The sequence below is a fragment of the Schistocerca serialis genome, chromosome 5, assembly GCF_023864345.2.
Source record: "Schistocerca serialis cubense isolate TAMUIC-IGC-003099 chromosome 5, iqSchSeri2.2, whole genome shotgun sequence".
In the NCBI taxonomy this organism is placed as follows: Eukaryota; Metazoa; Arthropoda; class Insecta; order Orthoptera; family Acrididae; genus Schistocerca; species Schistocerca serialis.
In genome coordinates, this window is record NC_064642.1 from 796029239 (window position 1) to 796055436 (window position 26198).

A 26198-nucleotide genomic window follows, 5' to 3' on the forward strand; every position below is an offset into this window, starting at 1 on the left:
GCCGCCAGGTGGGGGAGTCGCAGAAGGGATCGCTAACAATGAACAGGTAGGACAGACTAGCAAGTAGGAGATGACAGACACTACGACTGGCCAGGTCACAACACGAGGCAAGCAAGCAAGAACTGAGGCGATAATCACGGTGAGACATCAACAACGCAGGAACAATCCAAACAATGGCAGTCTGTATTTTCACACTCGGATTTGGAAGGCTGTACGGTCGAGAAACATTCACGAACTACGGCGAGTACCAGACTGCCGGGGTAGCGCTGCATAGCTGCCTAAATACATGACGGCGGGTAATGTGATTGGCCGCGGACTTCACATGGTAGGAAGAGTGGTGCACTTGCATGATGAGGCTGCCGGCGCAGCCTCGTGCTGGAGCAAAGAGACCCCTAGTTGGTATCCATGTTCATACCGTCTGGCGCGCATTCAACTTCCGCATCTTACGATACCAGAACCCTCCCCCGCCCCCACCCCCCGCCCCCCTACCCCGCCGAAACCTGTGTGTAGGGCAGAAACGTCTCAGGCAGTGCCATGGTGGGTGGAAGGAGGGAAGAGATGGAGATCTTGTGTCGTCAACTGGCGGCGGTGGATTGTGTGTGTGTGTGGGGGGGGGGGGGGGGGAAGTCCATGGAATCCATCATAACGTCGCCAGAGAGCAGGGCATCACTCGGCGCCTCCAATCATTGTGGATGTGGGCAGGAGTGCCGGCGTACCTGTGGGGAGTCAGTGGCCATCAGTAGATCGGCCGACTCGAGGGCCTTGTGCACACCAGAAGGAGGCAGGGTGTTGGGGGACATAAGGTGACACGAAAGGGTATGAGGCCAGAGTTGGTTATGGTGGCGGCACTCGAGGCCCTTCTGTGTATGTATCGATGTCACATGCCGCCCATGGGTCGTGACTACTGCGGCAGGAGTCCAAGCAGCCTTGTCCCTGTATGAGCGTCCCCATACGGCCGTGCCTGGGGTGTAGTGCCGAGAGATGTGGTAGCAGGGCTCAGAAGGCGTTGGGGTCAGCAGCTGGAGCAGGGTCTGTGGTTGCCGCCGATGAAGAAGTTCAGATGGACTATGACCATCAATTGGCGTAGTGCAATAAGTGCTCACGAATAAGGTGAGGGCCAACATGGTGGTAGAGGATTCTACCTCTTTTATTAGCTATTGTTTAAATGTCCTGATGAGTCATTCTGCTGTGCCACTGGAGTATAGATAGAATAGAAGGGTGCAGATGTGGCTGATACCATTTTCCTCACAGAATACGTGAAAGGAGGCTGCCATGAACTGGGAGACATTATGGAAGGCCAAGGTACGAGGCAGACCTTCAATGGCAAGAACCTGAGTCAAGGCCTTGTGTCGCATCAGTCGTGGTGGACGCCACGTGCCCCACATACAGGTATCTGGAGTATGAATCCACAATAAGTAATCATATCGATCCCAAGAAAAGGCCCACAAAATCGAGATGGATTTGGTCCCAGGGCTGGTGAGGCGTGGGCCAGGGTGCAACGGACTGTGAAGGGCTGGCCTGGTGTCGTGAACAGACTGTGCATCCATGGACAAAGTGTTCAATGTCGCCACCGATGCTGGACCAATACACATGCTGGCGAACCAACACCTTCATACGGGACATCCCCCAGTGTCCACACTGTAGTAAACATAAGATACAGTGTCACAAATCAGGTGGGATGATCACCTGACAGGTGTCAGCCTCTGCAGCCAAGAGAAGGTCACCTGCCACAACCAAGAACGTGTCTGAGAAGTGCCGCCAGGGGCTGAATTCAGTTTTCAACTGGCAAGTCAGGCAGGTGGGCCAACCATGTAGCAGAGCACCTGATGCAGAATGGTGTCCTGGCGTGTGGCACAGGCGACCTGTGCCATCGTGACAGGAAACCCGTCCAGTGTATCATGGCGGGCCGTATCAACTTGAAAATAGAGGACTTCCTGCTGGTCGAACTCGGGATCAGCGCCTTAGGGGAGACATGCAAGGTATCTGCATTGGAGTGTTGAGAGGTGGACTTATATTGGATAATGGAATTGCGTAAGAACGACTCTCAGCACTGGAGACATTGAACAGTTTGCTCTGGGAGGTGTGTATGTGTGGGCCGAATAGGGTAACCAAAGACTAGCTATCAGTGAGGAGAGTGAACATCATCCAAAACAGGTAGATGTGAAACTTTTGAACGACAAACACAGTTGCCAGAGCCTCTTTCTCAATATGAGAATAGTACCTCTGGGCTGGGGATAGCGTCTTTGGTACATAAACATTGGGCTGTTCTGAGCCATCCTCATTCCTTTGATCCAGGACTACCCCAATACCACAGGCTGAAGCATCGGCTGCCACAAGCAAGGGGTAGTCTGGAGAGAAGAGACACAGGCAAGGGGCGGACTTGAACATGGGTTTCACGCAGAGAAAATTTTGATCACAGGCAGGAGTCCCATTGTAGGCAACGCTTTGCGACCCAAGTGATTGGGGGACTGTGCAACTTCAGTAGCCTGGGATGAGAATTTTAAGTAGTGGTTAACCTTGCCCAAAAAACCTGGAGGTCAGAAAAATCCTTCAGGTGGGGAAGGAAGATGATGGCCATGACGTGGCGATCCGACGGACGAATGCCGTCTTTACTGAGCCAGTGCCTCAGGTATTTACTTCCTGTTGAAAGAAGCTATACTTTTCCAGCAGATAGCGTAAGCCTGCGGCCTGCAGGGCGTGAAATAAGGTACTGAGTCTTTGCAAATGCTCATAGTATGACCAAGATATTATCGAGATAATTGTCACAAGACGGGATAGGCTGTGTGAGCTGGTCCACATACCTCAGGAAAATGAAAGGCGCTTGTATCTATATAATCCGAAAGGCATGTTGATGACAACGATATTCTGGGATTGCTCGTCTAAGGATAATTGGTGGTAAGCCTCCATGGCAAATGGTTCAAATGGCTCTGAGCACTATGGGACTCAACTACTGTGGTCATCAGTTCTAGGGAACTTAGAACTACTTAAACCTAACTAACCTAAGGACATCACACACACCCATGCCCGAGGCAGGATTCGAACCTGCGACCGTAGCAGCAGCGCGGCTCCGGACTGGAGCGCCTAGAACCGCACGGCCACTGTGGCCGGCTAAGCCTCCATCAGGTCGGTCTTAGAGAATTTCTGCCAGGGAATGCGATGTGTTTCAACCAGGGACTGTGCATTGATTGTGACTCCGAAATCCCCACATAGGCGAAGGGAGCCATTAGGTTTCCTGATCACCTCTAATGGGGTCGCCAAAGCACTCACTTTCACGGGCTAGAAGACGCCAGCAGCCTGTAATCGATCGAGCTCTTGCTTGACTGCTGGATGTAAGGCCACCAGAATGGGTCGAGCTCGGAAGAACCAAGGCTGAGCATCTGGCTGGAGAGCAATGTGCGCCTGGAAATACAAAGCACACGCTAAGTCAGACTGAAACAGAGAATCATAGGCCGAGCATAGGTCGAGGTCATGAATAGGGACAGCAGTGGAAAGACCTTAACTTGGTCAGAATTCGAAAAGCCAAACAGTGTGAAAGCATCTAGTCCAAAAACGTTTGAAGCCGAGGGATGGCCAACCGCCAGTAGGGTCGGGAGCTGGGGACCGTGTTTACAGGTAGCTGGGACCGAGATCTGTCCACAGAGGGTGATAGAACGCGACCAATCGGCAAGAGGTGGGAGACAGCTCCAGGGAATGCAGGCACCAGATTGATCAAGGAGACGATGGGCTCCGAAGCCGTAGAGACCTTGGGCAGGGACAAGTCTTGACAGCGCGAAGTAGGCGCTCGTGGGGAGGGCTCTACTGCTGCCACCTGTGACCTCGCCATGGAACGCTTGTTCGCCGCGTGTGCGATTTCAAAGGAGTGGGCTATGCTCAGAATATCTTCCAGCGAGGGGTTATAGTTTCGACGCAGCCATGTGGACCTCTGGTTCGGGTGCCAGGTACGTTATACATTAATCAGTTGCAAATCCCGACCAGTCAGCCTCTCGTGGGTAGTACTTCAGTAAATCCATACAAAATCTTTAATTGAAAACGTCCCTTTACCCATTTTTCTTAGAGAAACATTTTTCTATTTCTACTGACAAAACACCAGTTGGCTTCTTTTATAAGCTTAATAAACTTACGCGAAGCAGCTTCCTTAAGTGTCAGCTTTGCGACTAGTCATATCACTAACCCCAACTTTCAAAGTCAATGGTCAAAAAAATTATGACCACCAAAACCCAAATTCCCTCCAAAAATGATATCCAATGTTTCTGCTTGGCAAACCTGCATCGAATTAGCCTACTGAAGGGTTCTATTGGGGCTCCAAAATTCCCGTTAGAAACTTCTAGGACTTGTAGAGCAGAGTAAGTAGACAACATTTTGAACTGGACCCCATGTTCGTAAACGTGCCGTTTTGGTGTTTCAACCGCTTCAAAACGTGTTCGTGACGCTATCACTTTTACAACTGATTAAGCGTGATCCAGTTCATCAGTTGTCTTACACTTGCACTCATTAACAGCCAAAGAAGTTGCTCGTGTACTCGTAGGCTAGTTCTCGTCAACGTGACGCGGTACGGCCTATGTCTCCTTGGAGCACGACAGTCACGCCTGCTGACGGTGAAGGTACCCTTTCTCGACGCCGCTGCGTAATTGTGGCGATAAGGATGCACAATGGAGTCGGACGTTGTGGAGAATGATCTTGATAAAGGCGACGAACAGCTCTTCCATTACCGTGAGCTTCGCCATTCAGAAGGATTAGGTCGGTGTATTCTGCAAACTTGTACTCACCCTCGTTGCTCTATTACTCCCAAACTTGAGGTTCAAATGGCTCTGAGCACTATGGGACTTAACATCTATGGTCATCAGTCCCCTAGAACTTAGAACTACTTAAACCTAACTAACCTAAGGACATCACACAACACCCAGTCATCACGATGCAGAGAAAATCCCTGACCCCGCCGTGAATCGAACCCGGGAACCCGGGCCCAAACATGAGGATTAGGCTCTAACCACGTCAGAGTGGTGGAACGGATGTCATATGATATCAACCGATCCGACGTAACCCGTGCCCTCCCTGCTCCTCCCCCCCCCCCCCCCCATGAATACTACCATTTGTATACCTACCTGGAAAACGTCTTTTCAAACGGCTTTAGCGTGTACTCACTCCCCCCCCCCCTCCTAGTTATATAAGTCTCTAACGGGAATTTCAGAACTTCCTGTAAACTGCAGCTGCAACCTTACTCACAGTAACAGTTGCTCCTTTTCGTACCATTGTTAAAACCAGACTACAACGTAACGCGTATGACACCATCTGGAAGAATTTATGCTAGTAAAGGAACAGCGTTAATCACACTTTCAAAAATTAGTTTATCTTGTCTCGTTGCCGTCTCGCCGTCGGATAACGGTCCACACATTGATTGCCCCTCAGCATCTTTCCAGTACGACCGCGTGGCTCGTGATCACTTTTGGTCTCAAGCATCACTGAGGATATTCAGCGTAGTTGCCATTCATGTGATTTTTGCTGCAACATGTTTCGAAGCAACATTATCCCAATTTCAAGTGCTAAAAACATGGAACCCAGATAAAACAGTCCTCCTTATACCGACAGTCATATAAGAATTACAGACGTCCTGAGCTACAATCTACCTTAAAAAAATTTAGGAACAGGTTAGAATTACTTTCAAGACTGTAAACAAATTACGACAGAGGCTGAGTCATAAGATCGACACAGGTCAGAATTGGATGAGGAAATCGGGAGTGGATGAAGTAAAGTGTTGGATTGTGAAGCGAGATATGTGGGGCAGACAGGACGGAATTTTAAAGTTAGATTTAGAGAGTATAATAATATAGAGAACGGCTCGTCAGCTGTACCAAAGCATCTCAACAATGAGCAGCATTCATTGGGGGGTATAACGGAATGCATGTGGATGTAGCAAGTGCAGCGAAAAGGTTGGTTGATATCAAATTTCGAGAGGTAGGGATTTATTGCGCCTTGAAACAGGGGTGCATGGCCGTTTTAAATTAAAGGACGAAAGTGTCTGAAAGGCATTTCTGGGCACACTTTAGCGATATCCTCCTTAAGAAGCAGCCACCACATATCTTACCTAGTGACATAGGATTTACACATGCTATTTCCGTTGAGATTGCAAGTAGTTTTAAGTTAGAATAGGCTAGGACCAGGCAGGCATTTCTCAAAGATTGCTGGTGGTGATCCTTAGGCTTTAAGTAAATATCATCGTTGGTAGATGATGACAGCGGCCTTCAGTTGGCAAATGTGCCTCGGGAACGGTGGATGCACCGGCTTCTTATGTTTTATGGTTTGAGTTGATAATACACAAGTGTAGCTCGGCTTTACATTGTGTCAAGGTCTGATTTTTTAAAAAGTAGATTATAACTCAAGATGTCTGTAATCCTTATATGTCTGACGATAAAAAGAGGATTGTTTTATCTGGTTTCCTTTCTCTTAGCACTTGAAAATGGGATAACGTTGTCCCGAAACATGGTGTGGCAATAATCACACGATTGACAACTGGACTGAAATCCTCAATATTGCTTGAATAACGGTTGTATGATGGCTTCACATTAGTCATCTTTGGTCTCGCCCACTGTCGCGACTTAATCTTTCATAACTCATTCTTCTACAACATCATAAATACAATAAACTTACAAAATATTTGAAACGCTCACTAAACCCGCTGGGCAGAACAGATGATTAGAATTGTGGAAAGGGCCAAATAAGGTGTCGGTCAGGTAAAGTCAAAAATGTAATTTATTGTAATTTAATAACACCTTTAAACCAAAATGGCACATAGCCGAACCTTTGGAACTACGAATGGATGTGTCTTGGGTAGTTGAAACCACTACTCTCAACTCTGACATCCTGGGACAGGGAACCACAAAGTTCGTAGTGATCGGACAGCTCCACACACGCCCTTGTAAGGGGTCCGTAGGCCCTTACTATAAGTTTGCACTCGGCACAGGTCTATAGGGCAAACAATCGATAGTGTGTCGTGTTGCGAGAGCGGGTGTAGAGTTGTAGTCAGTTCCCAGGTTGCGGGCCGAGCCGTGTGGAGGCCTGTTGCTGTAATGCAAGGCTTCACGGACAAAGGCAGTGGCCATCGCCGCGGTTTAACCCCTTTGTGTTAGGATAATACGGGGAAAGTGAAAAGTATAATTGCGAGAGTGAGCAGTGATATTTCTGTGCCGATATTTGTGGTTTCGCGTCTACCGCGCCGGTATCATTTGGATTGCAGTGTTGGATTGCAGTCTTGGATTGCAGTGTTGGATTGCAGTGATTGAATTTGCGTGTGACAATAATGAATAGCGAGGAAGCCTGTGCTGAAATTAGCCGTTATTAAATATGTAAGACGAAGGCAGTGGCTGTCTCCTTTTTCTTGTGTTTTAGAGACGAATATAGGTTCTTGATTAATGAAGCTGTGTTGGCGTTCTTCTCGTCACCAGACATTTCATTATTACAGCATTTGAGAAGGACGAAATGGAATGTAACAACTCCGTAGCAGTCAAATCCGATTGCCAGCCCCATTAGGTACACGGTCACATTAATTAATTATTATTTTGGTTACTATTCAGATCCCGATCGAACGGGATACATAAATCGGACGTGTTACACCCTTGGCTTATCTTGCTTAACGCGAGAAAATATTTTTCCAATTTTGGATCGAGACAGAGCATAAACTTTGAAATCGCGACAAGAAACAGTGCATTTTGAACAATACGAAGTAATAGCATCTTACGATTGTGACAAAACTTTTTCCTTGCTATATTAGATAAGAATAATAGTGTCAATAAACTGTGTTATAATGTGCAAATGCGTAAATCTGCGCGAAAAACGGTGAAAAGTGAACACTAAAGAAAGACATATGTGAACATTACTATAGCAAAACGAACTAAGAATTTGTCACGGAAGCTTTTAAAGAAGTGTTTAGTGGTAATATTATGACTGAAACTGCTTTTTGAGTAGTGAAAATCGGACAGCTTCATGTGGACCCATAAACTGTTATGCAGGCGACAATTTATTGTGGCGACGCAATTGTTGAGTGACGTCACGAAGACCCGTGTAGCAGCTGCGCCAAAGAACTTCGATCTGCGAGGTGATTTCACACGTCATCCGAACTACCTGTGCAAGGAGTAGTTCAAGCACAGACGCACTACACCGACGGTCTTCAGCGCGACTTCGAGACACCGAGCGCCGACCCGGCATCTAGTGGCCGAACTGCAAACTACGGCCGCCTGCAGCGCCACGGAGTGGCCGGCTGAGAACTACGACGACTCGCCACAGATCTTCAGCGCAACTTCACGCGGCTTCGGCGGCAGTACAGCGCCACGCCCACTTCAAACGTCAAAACATCGCGACTCGTGGTAACGTCAGTTGGTGAGTGAAGACGACTGGTTTGCATAACATTAAATTGTAGTGCGCAGTCTTCGTGGTAAATAAACAATTGTAAACGGAAGTTCACATTAGGAAAAGTGCCCAATTACAGTAATTTCCGAAAAGTTTGCGAAACATACTCTGAAGTATAGCATACTTATTTATGCAGACTGCGCTGTCTAAATAGTAATTATACAGATATGCTCATTGTTTTTGGGGATTTTACATTTATAGATTTTATGAGTGGTATGATTTATCTTATTTAGAACATGTTAGATAAGCTGTGTATATGAGAATTGATATTTGAAGTTATTAGGTTTTGAGAGTTGTTATGTTGGGTATTCATACATATTGTATCAATTTTGGGATTAACTGAAAATACTGCAGGTACTGTTTGATTAGTTTCATGGTAATTAGGAGTGTTTTGGGTTACTAGAGGTTATTTTATATTACTTGCCAGTGCATTAAAAATAAACCAAACATGTCTACTGAAGATAAGCAGGTTTGTGAGGCAGTAGTTGAAAGGAAAGAGATAGGCCAAGAAGACAGAGAGGATTCGGGAATCAGTGATTATGGAGTGTCATTAGATAGCCCATTAGCACATTCAACTAGTTATCCCAAGACACCGGGACAAACGATGAGAAATAAGTCGGTTTCAGAGGATGCAGATAAGTGGTCGATGTTGGTAGACTTGATAAAGGAAAATAACGCATCATTAGAGAAAAGTCTCAGAGAATCGTTAGAGAAGGGTTTGCAAGAAACTAACGCATCGTTAGAGAAGGGTTTACAAGAAACAAGAGAATCACTAAAGGGTTTACAAGAAACTAATGCATCATTAGAGAAAGGTTTACAAGAAACTAACGCATCATTAGAGAAGGGTTTACAAGAAACTAGAGAAAGCTTAGAAAAGTCATTTAAGGAAACTCTAACACAAGAGCTCAAAACATCGGAAAGGAAGATAGAATGTAATCTGAAGAAGGAAATGCGGGAGTTACAAGAACGACTGAAGATGGACATCGACGAGAGAGAGAGGAAGCTACAGAAGAGCATAGACCAAGTCCAGGGAGACGTGGAGAAGGTGGAAGGAAAGTTAACAAAAAAGATGGAAGACGATATTAAAGAAACGAAAGCCAAATTGGGAGAAAGAATCAACGAAGTGGAAACAAATTGCAATCATCGAATCGCCAAGGTGACGCAGATGCAGAAACAATGCAATGATGCGGTTAAGGGGATAGGAGATAGGCAAAACCACCTGGCTGTCAATCTGAGAAATGCTATAGCCGTGCAACGAGAAGAGGATAACAAGAGGGTTGCAATGGAGGTCAGGCAATTACAACAGGGAGTGCAGCAATTGGAGAGCAAGACAGAAGAAATTGATAAACGAATTAGCAATGCCACTTTAACCGTTGGGGAAGGTAGAGTCGTTACCTTGATGAACAGTGATAATCGGTACATCTAAAATAATACAGGGCAGAAATTTAGACCGAAAGGAGGGTTGCACCCAATGATATTTATGAAATGGTTAAAAGGAGTTTTCCCAGCACATCTTAAAGACTCAGACAAGATTCAGTTTGCAATAGATAGAATGGAAGGTGAGGCCTTCACTTGGGGAGTCAGGAAGAAGGAAGGGACTACTAGTTATGATCAGTTTGAAGAGGAATTCTTGAAGAAATACTGGTCCAAAAGTCATCAGTGTGCAGCAATTGAGGACCTACTCCACCGTAAGTCACTTAGTACATGGAGAGGAACGTTGAGAGAGTTTGCCGAACATTTGTGGGAATTGAACGAGACCTTGGAACAACTCCTGAGTGATGACGTAATGATATCAGTGATAAAAAGAAGAATGAGCCGGAGAATGCAAGAAACTGTATCCGGGAGCCTAATTAAAGATAGGGAGGCCTTGATGGAAATACTGGAACAGTTAGAATCTGTCCGATCACAGGAACACAATCAAGCTAATGATCAAAACCGAGGGGGAAGTAATGACCCAAGGAATCACTTTGGTAATTCGTCTAATTATAGAGGAAGAGGTGGTGGCCATAGGTACAGGAACCATGGTGGTGAACGGCAATGGAGAAATGATTGGAGAAGGAGTGAAGAACCAAGAGATCATGAGAGAGGATGGGATAGGCGAAAGAATGACACAATGCATATAGAAGAAGCGGAGAGATCGGAAAACTGAATGACACTCCAGATGAGGTCTGGTCAGGAGTGAGAACTACTAGGACCAGAGTAAACCTACTAAGAGACGACAATGGTGGAGATCTGAGAGAAGATCTACTGGAGGAAAGAAGTAGGATTCCCAAAGAACCCATACTACCCATGATAAGGATAAAGCTATGTGGACTGAATATCGAGGCATTAGTCGATACAGGAAGTGAAGCATGTGCAGTATCCAAAAGGTTATATAAACAGATACTAAAAGCAAATATTAGCGTGCCTAGTTTCCCAGTGAGTGGAGTGAGAATTGTGAACGCGTTGGGTGCAAGGAGTAAACCTATTAAAGAACAAGTGTTGATTACTTTCGAGATAGAGGGAGAAGAATACGAAGCAACATTTTTGGTGGTGGCCGGATTGAACACATCAATTATTTTAGGGATAGATTGGTTGAATGAAGTTGATGCAGTAGTGAGTTTTGACGAAGGTACTATCAAGGTCAAAGGAAGAAAGGGAGAAGAGAACAGGTTAAAGTTTGCTGAGGGGAGTGCAATCGAAGAAGAGGAGGAATTCAGAAGAATAAATTTGTGTCATGAAGAGGAACCCACCATGGGATACGGGAAGAGGAACTAGGAGAAGAAGTATTGATATACCTTGAGGGATTAGCATGAGAGGATAGACATAAAGAGGATAAGATCAGTAAAAAGTTGGAGGAGATGACACACCTAGATGAGAGGACTAAGAGGAAATTAGCCACAGTATTATACAGGCGTTGTAAGGTATTTTCTCAATGGCCAGGTATCATGAAAGTGGTGGAGTGTAAACTAAAGATAAAGAACCATAAACCGTTCAATATAAAACAGTATTCCATTCCCCAGGTGAAGCGAAGAGCAGTAGATGAAGAGATACAGAGGATGATGGACCTTGGTGTTATAGAAAGGGCCAACAGTCAATATAACAACCCCCTATTTGTTGTTGATAAGAAGGATGGAAAGGTAAGGATAGTTTTGGATGCACAAACAGTGAACAAAATCATCGAGCCGGAGCGGAACAAACCTGAGACTATAGAAGAACTGATTCAAAAATTCCGAGGAGCAAAGGTGCTTAGTAGTATCGACTTAACTGCTGGTTACTGGCAAATACCATTGGCCACAGAGTCCCGCCAGTATACAGCATTTACTTATGAAGGAAGGTGCTATCAATTTAGAGTGTTGCCATTTGGGCTTAATGTGTCAGTGTCTGAATTCATAAGAGCGATTGATAAGGTACTAGGCGAGGAGTTACTTAAAAAGGTCACCGTCTACGTGGATGACCTCTTGATAGCAAGCGAATCATGGGAAGAATATTTGAATAGATTGGATGCAATCTTGGCAGCTTTTGAAACCGCAGGGGTAACTGTAAACCTGGACAAGTCAGAATTTGGCAAATCAAAGATAAAATTCCTGGGCCATATAATATCCGAGGAGGGTATCTATCCTGATCCTAGTAAAATGGAGGCTATTAGAAATTTTCCGACCCCCCATAGTAAGAAGCAGTTGCGAGCATTTTTTGGGGTTTGTGAGTTTTATAGAAAATTTGTCAAAGGATCTGTACTTAATGCCCCGAGTATGAGGGAATTGACCAAGGCGAGGATGCCGTGGCATTGGAGTGCAGAGTGCCAAACCGAGTTTGAGAATATCAAGGAAGCACTGTATAGTGCAGATATATTGTACCACCCGGATTTTACCAAGGATTTTTATTTAGGAGCAGACAGCTCTGACTATGGACTAGGAATACATTTGTACCAAATGGAGAGGAGCGGAGATGGTAAGAGTGTAAGAACAATAGCGTTCGGTAGCAGAAGTTTAAATGCTTGGGAGAGGAAATATTCGATTACTGAAAGGGAGGCATTGGCAATTGTGTGGGGGTTTAAGCGTTTCCGGTATTATTTGGCCGGGAGGCATGTGAAAGTAGGCCCTTACATTTCTGACCACAAGCAAGCTGAGGCATAGCAGACTAACACGATGGGCCCTGGAATTACAGGACTATGACTTCGAGATAATTTATGAACCAGGAGCAACACATATAATACCTGATGCCTTGTCAAGATTACCAGCTGACTCGAGAGGAATGTTGGTGGACAGGCCAGAAGGAGAAGGAGTTAGAATTAACCTGATGAAGGGAGTACAGTATAAAGAATTCATAAGGAAATTCCTAAAGAATATGCGCAGGGAACAGAACAAGGACGAGAAATTATTGACGATTAAAAACAAATACAGGTGTGCAGGAGAGGAAAGAATTCGCACATTTTATTATATTCATAATGGGATACTTTATAAAAGAAACAAGGAGAGTGAGGAGAACTGGAAACTCTGTGTGCCTGAGCATGTGGTAGAAAAATTAATTTGGTATACGCACTATAGTAATGTGCATTATGGACCGAAGAAGTGTCTGGAAAAGTTGAAGTTAGATTGTGCATTCAACAACATGGGAAGGCGTATACGTAAGATACTGAGTACATGTGACACCTGTCAAAAATCTAAAACGACTACAGTACAGCACAAAGGATATATGCTTCCAATTGTACCAACAGCAATTAAGGACATAGTTGCAGTGGTTCTCTTTGGGCCACTTCCTGCCTCACGAGGGAATTACACACAAATCTTAGTAGTGGAAAAACTGGTTTCCAAGTACATAAAATTTTACTCGTTGAAGAAGCTACTAGTAGAACCATCATTAACCATTTTAAGAAAGACTATTTTCAAAAGGTGTGTATTCCTAAGCGAATTTTGAGTGATAATGGGTCACAATTTAGGTCAAAGGAGTGGACAGAGATGCTAAATGAGCACAGAATATAGCGAATTGCCATTTCTAGGTATAGGCCAGCTTCTAACCCTGCAGAACGAACAATGAAGGAATTGAACCGTTTATGCCGAACATACTGTCATAGGAAGCATGGTTCATGGAAAGAATATCTGGAAGAATTTGAGTGGGTCAGGAATCACCTCCCACATGATTCTACAGGGTTTGCACCATGTGAAGTATTGCTCAATCAAGAACCTGACAGTATTTTTCGTGAGTTGGTAGTCTACCCACCAGGAAGTTTATTGACTTGGGAAAGGAAATTGGAGCTAGTGGAATTAAGTATGAAGGAGAAGGCTAGAAAAAGACAGGAAAGACACGACAAGCTAGTGAAACCGATAACTTACCGAGTGGGAGACTTGGTACTAGTAAAGGTTCATGCAAAATCAAAGAAAATAAACTCTGAAATACATAAATTCAACCACGTTCATAAGGGACCATACAGGATTATAAAAATTGGTCATCCTAACACTGTGGAGTTGGAATATGCACGAACAAAGAGAGTGCATGGTAAGGAACATGTGGAAAACATAAAAAAGGTACTACTCACACGAGAACAGGGATAACCCAGATGAGGAAGGGGAACTCGATTAGGGCGAGTGTCTGAAATGAGAGTGTTCAAGCTCCTTGATGTCGATGGGTAGGACATGTTTAGAACATTTAGTTGTTAAACGGACATGTGAAAAAGGGAAATGTTTATTTACAGTGTGTTTTCTGATGTATTATAATTAGAATTGCATATTTCACATCGACGATTACCTGAGAATGGGTATAAAACCTGTAACAACTAATTTGTAGTGTAATAATTCATATGTCATGTGTTCAAGTGATAATTTTTGATTGTATGTCGTGTGTTTCATTCAATATTGGACTATAGAGGGCTATTGCTGTTTGATATAAAAATTGTAATTTGGACAATGCCATGTTTATGAGATGTAATAACCTTTTGTAGAAATTATTGTGGAGGCAGCCCACTACCGGAGTCGAGGGATGATTTGGTGAATTGTACTTTCATTAATTATTTACACTATATGTTTTGTTCAGATGTAGCAATGTCTAATTCCCTTGGCGATTCTTTTACGCCAGAGGCTCCAAAGAAGTTTTTGAGGGCGGGGATGTAAGGGGTCCGTAGGCCCTTACTATAAGTTTGCACTCGGCACAGTTCGATAGGGCAAACAATCGATAGTGTGTCGTGTTGCGAGAGCGAGTGTAGAGTTGTAGTCAGCTCCCAGGTTGCGGGCCGAGCCGTGTGGAGGCCTGTTGCTGTAATGCAAGGCTTCACCGACAAAGGCAGTGGCCATCACCGCGGTTTAACCCCTTTGTGTTAGGATAATACGGGGAAAGTGAAAGAGTATAATTGCGAGAGTGAGCAGTGATATTTCTGTGCCGATATTTGTGGTTTCGCGTCTACCGCGCCGGCGTCATTTGGATTGCAGTGTTGGACTGCAGTCTTGGATTGCTGTGTTGGATTGCAGTGATTGAATTTGCGTGTGACAATAATGAATAGCGAGGAAGCCTGTGCTGAGATTAGCCGTTATTAAATATGTATGACGAAGGCAGTGGCTGCCTCCTTTTTCTTGTGTTTTAGAGACGAATATAGGTTCTTGATTAATGAAGCTGTGTTGGCGTTCTTCTCGTCACCAGACATTTCATTATTACAGCATTTGAGAAGGACAAAATGGAATGTAACAACTCCGTAGCAGTCAAATCCGATTGCCAGCCCCATTAGGTACACGGTCACATTAATTAATTATTATTTGGGCTGCTATTCAGATCCCGATCGAGCGGGATACATAAATCAGGCGTGTTACACCCTGACACTGTGCAAGGACCGCCAGCTGACCCAGCCGACTGCACCGCATGGAGATAACTTCCCTGGTCTGCAGCAACCAACCGACACCTCTCAGAATGTCAACAACATCTAAAATAGTCGTCAGTGGAAATAACACCAACTACACACACAACGTGACAAACACTTGTACGAAGACGTGAACGATACCCAACAGCAACTAAGCACGCACGAAGACAAATCGGGAGTCGGTGCACACACACACACACACACACACACACACACACACACACACACACACACAGCCGACTGATGAACTATCGGCGAGCCAAAACGCGTCGTCCAGTAGGACGACCGACCGACGATCCACCAAGACCGTGGCCCGTCTCCATTGATGCGTGGCGGCAATGGTCGGGCGAGCCATGTCGACGCAGACCTCACTGCTGCTCCAACCCGACTGCACTAGTGCCGCATTGCAACTCCCTGAATGGCAGGTCCGGACTGCGCTCCAGGCGCGTTCCAACTGACTGGCAGACCCGAACTCGCGACCCGATCTCCTTACGACAGACAACGGCCGGGAAGTAACAACAGTCGAGCGAAGATACTACGAGAGGGGATATATCGCTGCTAGCGCCGCTCGCGGTCAGGCAAAGCAGCAATTCAGTCACAGTAGCAATTTAAATTAACATATTGAGGTGGAAGAACGTTAGAAACAGGGTGTAAAATACACTGCTGGCCACCGTAAATGCAACACCCTGAAGGAAGCATCCGAATCAAGTGAAATTTACACCATGGGTTTGCAGCGATGAGATATGCAACTGATTACAATTTCAGCGCAGACGCACATCACGCGCGCCTGTGGCGCCACCTCATAGCACCATTTAAGGCTTGGCGATTTCGACGAGTGTACGTTCGGCACGTGTGTTTACCTTGTGGTTGTTTCACAAGACGATCAGTTATGCCTCGTAGACAACAGTGAACATCGTTTGATCAAGTATCCGAGTTCGACAGAGGAAGGATAGTGGCTTACCGAGATTGTGGCTTATCATACAGAGAAATCGCTAGTCGTGTTGGACGAAACCAAACAACTGTAATGCGGATATGTGACCGTTGGATGCAGGAGGGTACGACGGACCGACGTGGTCGATCGCATTCACCTCGATGCACCACTGCACGTGCTGATAGGCAAATCGTGCGCATGGCAGTGACGGATCGCTCAGTGACATCCCGAACCATAGCACAGCACATTGCGTCTGTAACGCATCATCCAGTGTCTGCGGGTACCATTCGACACCGTTTACAGCAGAGTGGTCTGTCCGCAAGACGTCCATTGCTTCGTCTACCATTGACGCAGAACCACAGACGTCTCCGTCGCCAATGGTGTGATGACAGACGGATGTGGACGGCAGAATGGAATGACGTTGTCTTTACTGACGAGGCACGCTTCTGTCTGCAGCACCACGATGGTCGGATTCGAGTGTGGAGACACCGTGGAGAGAGGATCCTGGACAGCTGCATTATGTACCGCCACACTGGTCTTGCACTGGGTATTATGGTATGGGGTGGTATTGGATATTACTCTCGCACGCCTCTAGTACGCATTGCCGGTACTTTAAATAGGCGGCGCTACATATCCGAGGTGCTGGAGCCAGTTGTCCTTTCTTACCTTCAGGGCTCGGCCACAGCCATATTTCAACAGGATAATGCGCGACCACACGTGACACGCATTGTCCAAAGGTTCTTCGTCAATAACCGGATTGAAGTGCTTCGCTGGCCGGCTTGCTCTCCGGATCTTTCGCCGATAGAAAACATGTGGTCCATGGTTGCTCAACGAGTGACCCAGATTACATCCCCAGCTGCCACACCAGATGATCTTTAACAACGTGTGGAAGCTGCTTGGGCTGCTGTACCCTAGGAAGACATCCAACGTCTCTTTGACTCAATGCCGAGACGTGTGGCAGCGATGATCTACAACAATGGCGGCTACTCCGGCTACTGATTCTGGCAGGAACCACATGTCACAGGCGTCTGTAAACGTAATCGTTTGATACTTGGTCAACATGTTATCTACAAAATAAATTTTGTTGTGCTACCTCTTGTCTTTCTTGGTGTTGCATTTACGGTGGCCAGCAGTGTACATGATGGCGGGAACACGAGCCACGCACGGACCAATATTAATACTAATACTTACTCTTCGTCATATTGACAAAACATTATAAGTACTGTTTTGTAATACTATAATAAGTTGAACGAGATTATATCCGTAATGCGCCATACATTTCAAACTAGCACCTTACAGCATCACACATACACTTCATAGAGACGTGTGTCACGAGTAGACGAGGATTGTCCTGCTGACAAAGCTCTACTGTAGCGAGGACGCAGCAGTCCGTAGTGTACCGCTGTTCCGTCACTCTTCCCTCAACCACTACCATTGAGAACCTGAGGTCATATCAGATTGCTCCCCACAACTATGATGCCAGGTGTAACAATGCGGTCCCTTTCTAAAACAATGGAAAAAAGGGATCTCTCCCCAGGTGGCCGCAGTACTCGCCATCGATGCTCATCCAGGGCATTGCAGAACTCTGTTTCAATACCTCATTCGTCAGCAAGCTATGCTTCGTGGTAACGGCAACAATTCAAACGCAGCCTGTTGTGGTGTGGTGTCAACGATAGCCTATGCGTGGGATGGCAGTCACATTGCCTGGCTGCTGCTGCTGTCCGACCAACTGTGCAGAATGACACAAAATGTTGCAGGGAGTCCATTGCATGTCCACTGATGACAGGGCGCAGATGTGAGGGGGTTACCTTGAGCTTAGCGCACAATATAGCGATCTTCCATTGTTGTAATAAGGAACGGTCGACCACAACCTTGACGACCAGCATGCCAAGTATCGGGCCACTGTCACAGCCAAATGTCCCAATAATCTGGATGTTGCAAAATTCAATTACTCGAATAAATGGAGACCTACAACGAGTCCCCTTTCATACTCTTATCAGGTGATCGTGACAGTGTCTCTCAAGAGTGTGCGAGCTTGTCCTTCAAGTGATCATTCAACATCAGATGTTGTTCCCGTCCCTTTATATCCCACCAGACCTGCTAGCAACTCTAGTTGTGAACGCGGACAGCATAAATGCATACTTGTGGCTGTTCCACATGCGACAAAGAACTGCACTCTGATCAATTACATACTCGCCTATGGTGCATACGTGTACGAAATTTATTGAAATCTCTCCATGTCTTTTAGGTACTTCACATTTTTTAGCAGACAGTGTACATTTAAGCGACGGACGTCAATGTCTTCACCTTCACAGGTTGACTGAGTAAGCTTTTGGTAACACTTTTCGCCGAAATAATATGATCGTGTGAAGTAAGTGGCAGTGACCTTCATACAGCCAGGGTGAAACGTGGAATTGTCTTTTAATACACTTGTGGCTGTGGCACTCGACATGAAAAGAAAGAAACGTTTTATTACTGCAGTTATCTTGTTGGTAAGCTTATGGGTGATCGTTATGGTTACAATTAATAAAACGTTCCAGGCTATTATGCGGTGGTCAAATGGATATCACCTTCAAACCCGATGTTTCGACCCAATCTGCGGAGGACAAGAGGGATCGTAACTTCGTTGAATGTCCGATTCACACCCTGGCTCGCTACTGAGTACAGCAAAATTCCGCTTCTGCGAGCTTCCGCCTGGTTGCGTGACGTCACATGTTTTGAATACGCGAGCGCAATTGGCCGTTGTCGACTGCCGTTGTTGCTATCATCCCATGGTACACATCTTCTTCAACACCGCAATCCAAATATCATTAATTTTCACGTCCACCTTCTTCCTACTGAAGTTCCTGGGTTGTTTTGCAATCTGTGTGGCCTCTCTCTATAGGTTTTCATGGCATCTGCTTGGAGCTGCTTGTACTTAAGTCCTATCGAAACGAACGTGGTGGTCTCCTGGCTGTAAGGCATTTTCAACAACAGCTGATCTGTCAGTCTCCCCTCTGCTGCGGAATTCGGGAGGACGACGGTTCAATCCCGCGTCCGGCCATCCTGATTTAGGTTTTCCGTGATTTCTCTAGATCACTTAAGGCAAATGCCGGGATGGTTCCTTCGAAAGGGCACGGCCGATTTCCTTCCCTAATCCGAGCTTGTGCTCCGTCTCTAATGACCTCGTTGTCGACGGGACGTTAAACACTAATCTCTTCCTCCTCCTCTGCTGCGGATACCATGCGGATAAATTGGTAGCGTCGAGTGAGCTGATGGGCGACGGTTCGAAACCCGCAGTGACCAACACTTTTTTGTTGCCTACGAATACCTAAATCATTTAAATATGAAATTTATCAATATGTCGTTATAAACTCATACTTAACCATTATTTGTTCAAGAGAAATGCACGTCTTCTGATTTATAATTACGTACCACATGTAGAATTCTGGTTTTCACTGCAAATACACTTTCTTAATTATCGATATATTATAAAAGATTGTTACGTATCTCGAAGTTAAGAAAACATTACAAAATTAATTTTTTTGGAGAATATGCCCACTGTTTTACAGGAAAGATGTGGTCTCACACGAGCCAAAGTGCCAGAGTGAAAAAAATAAAAAAAAGGCTCTGAGCACTATGGGACTTAGAAGGGTCATCAGTCCCCTAGAACTTAGAACTACTTAAACCTAACTAACCTAAGGACATCACACACATCCATGCCCGAGGCAGGATTCCAACCTGCGACCGTAGCGGTCCCGCGGTTCCAGACTGTAGCGCCTAGAACCGCACGGCCACACAGGCCGGCTGTCAGAGTGACAAGCGTCATAGAAACACGGAAAACAATTTTCATCGCATCGAGAACACTGCACAAATGCTGCATTTTTACGGTTGTCACCATACCACTGCTATATAAACCCAATAGAATTGATCTAGAGCCAAAGTTCGGAATTTGTCACGAGAAATAACAAGACATTTAAGCGACCAGACTTACTGGAACTAATGCACGGCCGAATGATGGCGAAACGCAGAACAGCCCGTCATAAAAGAGGAGGAGGAGGAAATGTGGGCTTTTTGGTAGCTTGGGATTCTGTTGCTGATCGCCTCGTTATTAGCGTTGCAGTACTGAAATGTACGACTTTCCTCGGAGTCCGACATGGAAGAAACTCAGAGATTACTAGATGACTGACAGTAAGCAATACCCTCAGTGGTTTCAATATTTAACTTCATGGTAAAATCACAGCAGTGCGCTTTTAGGCCACACATAGCTTATGCAGAAAAATTACCCTTGTTAGGGTCAGAACTTTTCATCACTCTCGTTTTTAATTGCAATACTATGTTAGCTGAGAGCTAGAGCACATTTTCCTTCATATCAAAATTCAAATGGCTCTGAGCACTATGGGACTTAACATCTATGATCATCAGTCCCCTAGAACTTAGAACTACTTAAACCTAACTAACCTAAGGACATCACACAACACCCAGTCATCACGAGGCAGAGAAATCCTTCAGATCACCTAAGAAGCGTATCGCCTGAGTTTTACCATTATGTCCTTCTGTTCGAAAATTAAATGACATTCGAGGCTATATTGCTCTCATCTCGTCTCTTTTTAAGCCTTTACTAAAACTGTTCACATCACAGCAGGTTAATTGGACCAGGTGACTGGCCAGTGCATTCCAAGTTAAATGCGCGGGTAAAGCTGTGAAACGTCCCCTTAAAAAAATTATACATGACTGTGTTCAAACTGACACACAATATTTTTTAGCGCAACGCAATCTGACTTTCAAAAATCCCTACAAAAGAATGGCCCTGACTAACATTAACCTATACGTTTCACAAATCACCTACCTCACAAAAATCTTCGTTACTCGAACTACTGCAATACAGCGAGCGTCACTACTGCCAGCTAAATAAAAGATTCAAACTACTGAAGGCACTAACTACTGATAGGCACAGTTACCAAAAGAAAGATTTTGATAGAGAACAAACAATGTATTTACCTTAATAGTGTTGAAAAGTCATAATATACATAGCAGTTCATGACATCCAGTCTTACAAATTTCAAAACTCCGCCATCTCTCTCCCCACATCCACCACTGCTGGCGGCTCACCTCCAACTGCGCAACGCTACGCGCTGTTACCAGCCAACTGCCCAACACTACAATAGCAAATTTCAACAATGCAAACCAGCCACAGACTTCACACAGCACAGCCAGTGATTTTCATACAGAGCGCTACGTGGCGTTACCAATAAGAAAACCTAAACAGCCTACTTACAGCTGTTATCCCGTATTTTCGCTGAGTCGGTGTACGCGTAACGCACAGCATAAAACGTATCCTCATTGTCGTATTTGACTGTACTCGAGAAAGATTGGCTTTTTCTCCACCTGAGACAAAATCCAATGAGGTTCCAGCAAACGCAGAAGAATACATACTACAATGAAACTTCCTGGCAGATTATAACTGTTTGCCAGACCGAGACTCGAACTCGGGACCTCTGCCTTTCGCGGGCAAGTGCTCTACCAACTGAGCAACCCAAACACGATTATCGCCCCGTCATCACAGCTTTAATTCCGCCAGTACCTCGTCTCCTACCTTCCAAACTTCACAGAAGCTCTCCTGCAGGACAGTTTGGAAAGTAGGTCGTGCTTGGGTAGCTCAGTTGGTAGAGCGCTTACCCGCGAAAGGCAAAGGTCCGGAGTTCGAGTCTCGGTTCGGCACACAGTTTTAATCTGCCAGGAAATTTCATATCAGCGTACACTGCGCTGCAGAGTGAAAATCTCATTCTAGAAACATACTATAATGTTTACACGAGATTTATTCTTATAATGAACGGAGTGTAGTGAGACTTCACTGTTGTGACTCCATTATCTTTTTGTGGAATTCTAATGGGGATTACAAAGGTCTTTTTGCTGATACTGCAAAAGTGGCACACCAGTGAGCCGTGTATCGACTCGCGCTACACCTTGTGTTTAGATTGCATTTGTTTTCCTTTTCTTCCCCTGACATGTTTGTTTGATATGTTGTCTGTCATTAAGTGGCTGCTTGGTTGTCTTTTCCTTCTGCTATCGATATCTGCGTTTTTGCTTCTTGGAAATTTCTATGGAGGAAGTGAGATCTTTGATGGTTGTAACCTCGTGTGGTGAAGACGGGAGGGCAGTGTGGCTCTCCAGCGTGAAGCAGGCGTGGTCGGTTGTACCGAGTCGCCACGTGATGTATGTCGGTTGTGTGTAACGAGCGGGTCGAGTTGACGGAAGAGCTCCCCATGTGTAGGTTGAATACAAATCGTCCCACGAGTAGTTGCTGTTCACTTCGCCATGGTGGGACGTTAACAAGCTTCTTTAAATCCTCCGTTTGAACACTGGAGTTTAAAAGGAGACACCTAACATGAAGGAGCGGTCACTACCCGTCAACGTTGCAGAGAAGACGTGAACTCCGGTGACAGAGCGTGTTGTCGCGTGACCGTGGCGTGTTGGGTACGCTGGCGACGTGCGCGCGGTCGGATGTGTGGATCCTTGCCATCGGAGGTCGTGTACTGCCTGTTCGAGCATAATTGCAAGTTAAGTTAGTGGAAGGTTTAATCATTAAGTAATAATTTTGTGTAACCAGCGTCTCTTCTGCCTTGTGGCCTCCGGCGACCGGGTTTCCTGTCTCTGGCACCGGTGTAATTGAAGACAGTTATCTTTCCTCCTCGTCTCGTTACTGTCCGATCGGAGGTGTAGTTTTGGCAGTTTTATTGTTTCGCTATTCTGTCGTGGGTTATGAGTAAATTCATACTTCTTGTTGGTTGATCATGTGGTCGCTCATTCAGGACTGTGTGGTGTAATGTTTCCTTGCACGAGGTTAGCTCTAATTCCGTCAGCAAGTTAAGCCATCTTATAACAAGTTTTCGCTGGCTGAAAGTCGGTGCAGTGACCAGCCTGAGAGTGGCAGTTGTGTTTACGGGATAGTTTAGATTGGTCAGTATTCTGTCTAGCCTGAGCATCCCTGAGTGGGTGATTTGTGGCTGCCTTACACGGGTCCGTCATATCTGTTATGTTCTAATGATGTTCCAAGACACTTTTGTTTAAAAAAATTTTAAATTCCTCCAAGTCTGTAAATTCCTTTTATTGCCAGTAATCGTGTGTTTGCTGAGACCTGTTTAATTTTTTTTAATCGCAATGTTGGTAGCTTCACAACCTCACCGTACCTTATTAACAAAGTTCTGTATTTACTTTAGTAGCCTGTTTACTAATGTTCTTTAATTTTTTTTAAATTGTTGTATTGCTATAAATTACTTTGATTGGCGTTAGCAGCGTGTTTTAAAAGGTAGTTTATAGCCGTACTGTTAGCTTCTGTGTGTTTAATTTTTTTTTAAATTGTTGTATTGCTATAAATTACTTGATTGCCGTTAGCGGAGTGTTTAAAAGGCTTTTTATTGCCATACTGCTAGTATCTGTAAGATACGAATAAAACATTTGTGAAAATCTCAACTCGACAGTAAACTACTAGAGATTTGGCCCCGTCTCCCAACTCGTGGTGTGGCTTCCAGTAACCGTAACCACTGTGTGTGTCAACCAGAAACTATGAATTATTTTGCAGTTACCTCACCGGAGACGTACGAGAGATCAATGCTGTGGTATGTTCAGGGATTACAGGCGAGCTACATTTCCAGTTGTCTTGTTTCTCTTTATTAATAGAGTTCGTGACCTGTGCAATAATAAACAGTTTGTGTACTATTTGGAACTGATATTTCCACATTTATTCAGGAGGAGAAAGAAGTAGATTAAAAACGGAGTCTAGCATCGAAAAGTAGTTATTTTGAGAATCTGCATTAAAGATGAAGGTACTGTGGGAGTTTTCGTAACACTGTGGAGCGAGTATTACAGCTTCCCTCGGCGCCTTTCTTTACATGTCCTCCTCCAGAGTCGCACGTCTGGAGGACATATGCAAATGTGACAGAGACGTCGAGCGGCAGTCTGCGCGGGGTTCCCTCTCCACCGCTATAACACTACATTATTCGTCTAACACGCGAAGGGCGCCCTACATAAATATCGCCGCAACTCTCCCGCCCACCTTATCGAATGCATTTGAAGTATTTTTCGGTGGGAATGTGCTCAGATGGTTGTTATATATCACGTGGGAAGGTCGCGCTCACTCGCCCCCGCCCCATCGCGGCGCGACGGTGGCGCCGCGGCGGCGGGGCGCGCAAGTTTTATGGCCCCATGCCGGTGCCAGCGCAGAGGGTCTACGGCTCCGCGCTATTCGCAAACACGCGACCAGGGCACAGCGGGTGCGGCCCGCGGTGCTAACGACCCGTGCAAAACCGATTCCGCAGGAAACTCTCGCTGTAAGTCCCGGCAGCGCGTCCTGTAGTTTTTCTCGCCGTTCCGGGAAGCTATCTCATACGTCATTAAATTCCTCACACTGTGTTGCGCATTGCGTTGCAGAGGGCATGATGTCGGAAGAACAGAATTGTTCCGCTCCGACCGAAGTCTTCCTCGAAAGATTTTGTTTCAGAGTGGCTTCAGGAGAATCTAAAGAAAATAAGTCGTGTACTGTGCGGTCGGTGGAGGCAGAGCACGGAACACGGCCGTTGCCTATACAGAGGAATCATCTGGTCATTCGCCTTAGACGGAAATTTTAGCAGTAGAAGCGAACTGTAAAATCTGTTTATATCAGATACGATTATGGCGCGTACATGTGTAACACTTCTAGCCCCTGCATGATAAATTTATTATGACTTAAAGTATCCTGTGTGTTGCAACCAGACATTAGTACAAACCGTCCAAGTCTCTTGACTAGCTGGTCGTCACTTTCTCTTGGAGGTCTACAGCCACTTAAAACAGTTGCTGGCCTTCGACACTGCAATCCACAATCATGTCTTACCTATTCACTACGAAACCACACAAGCGATAGAATTTTTTAATTTTTAAATATTTATTTATTTATTTACTAGCAGCGTAATTCTCTGCGAGAATGCTCGCCTGCCACGTGGGAGGGGGTGGGGGGGAATGCAGGCTTGGTTCGATTCGCAGTGGATTCGAATTGTTAAACAACGAGAATTCTGTCCAGCGTAAAATACATAACATTGTCAAAAAATTTTATTCATATTTCTTTAAACAATCTACGTTTTATATAAAACATCGGCTACAAAGGATTTATATTTTCTGTGAAAAATGAATTTTTGTTCCTGATACGAAATTAGAAATAAGAAGACGTGCATCGTTCACAAAAACACAATTATATGTGCTAATTAGCGTACATTTGATGAACGTCATAGCTAAATGACGTAGGTATTAGAACTGAGCGGAAAAAACGAAAAAATTATGACCAAAACAAGACTCGATGCAGCGACTAACAGTCTCGAGCGCTATCGATATCTTTCCGTCATTATATACGAGAGACATTAAATAAGTATTGCAAGATTTTTTTCTCAGCCAGTTTCATTGAAAAAATGCGGATTTTGTTGTGGCACATCGTGGAATATTCCCGCTTCATCTTCTATAATTTATGAACTTCGGATTGGTGACGGCGGTATACGTAACCTTCAACGGTCAGAGAACTGCCAGTGAGTTTCTTTTGACGGAACACCAGAGCATCGCAGATATTCATAGGCGCTTGCGGAACGCCTACATAGACCTGGCCGTGAACAAAAGCAAGGTGAGTCGTTGGACGAGGCGTTTGTTATCAAAGAACAAGGTCGTGCAAACCTGTCCGAGCCCTCGCATTCCTGCCGGCTGCACATAGCTGCAGGATCACAGACGCTTCGCTGCTCAGTTGGACATATCTGTTGGTAGCGCTAACACACTCGTCCACCGTTGGAATACTCAAAGCTGTGGGTCCGCTGGGTTCCTCGCACCCTAAAAGAAGGCCAATGAAGGATGGCGCAATGAAGGATGCATTTCACCAGGAAGCAGTACGTGGATGCTGGGGAGGTTACTGACGCATCAAGACATTGCCTCCGACGTCGTCCAGTCGAGGGGTACCAAGCAGGCATACAGGGCCTCTCGGTAAGGTGGAGTAAGGTCGTCGCTTTGGACACATACTATGTTGTAAAACAGAGTTTTGCAGCCAAAATAATG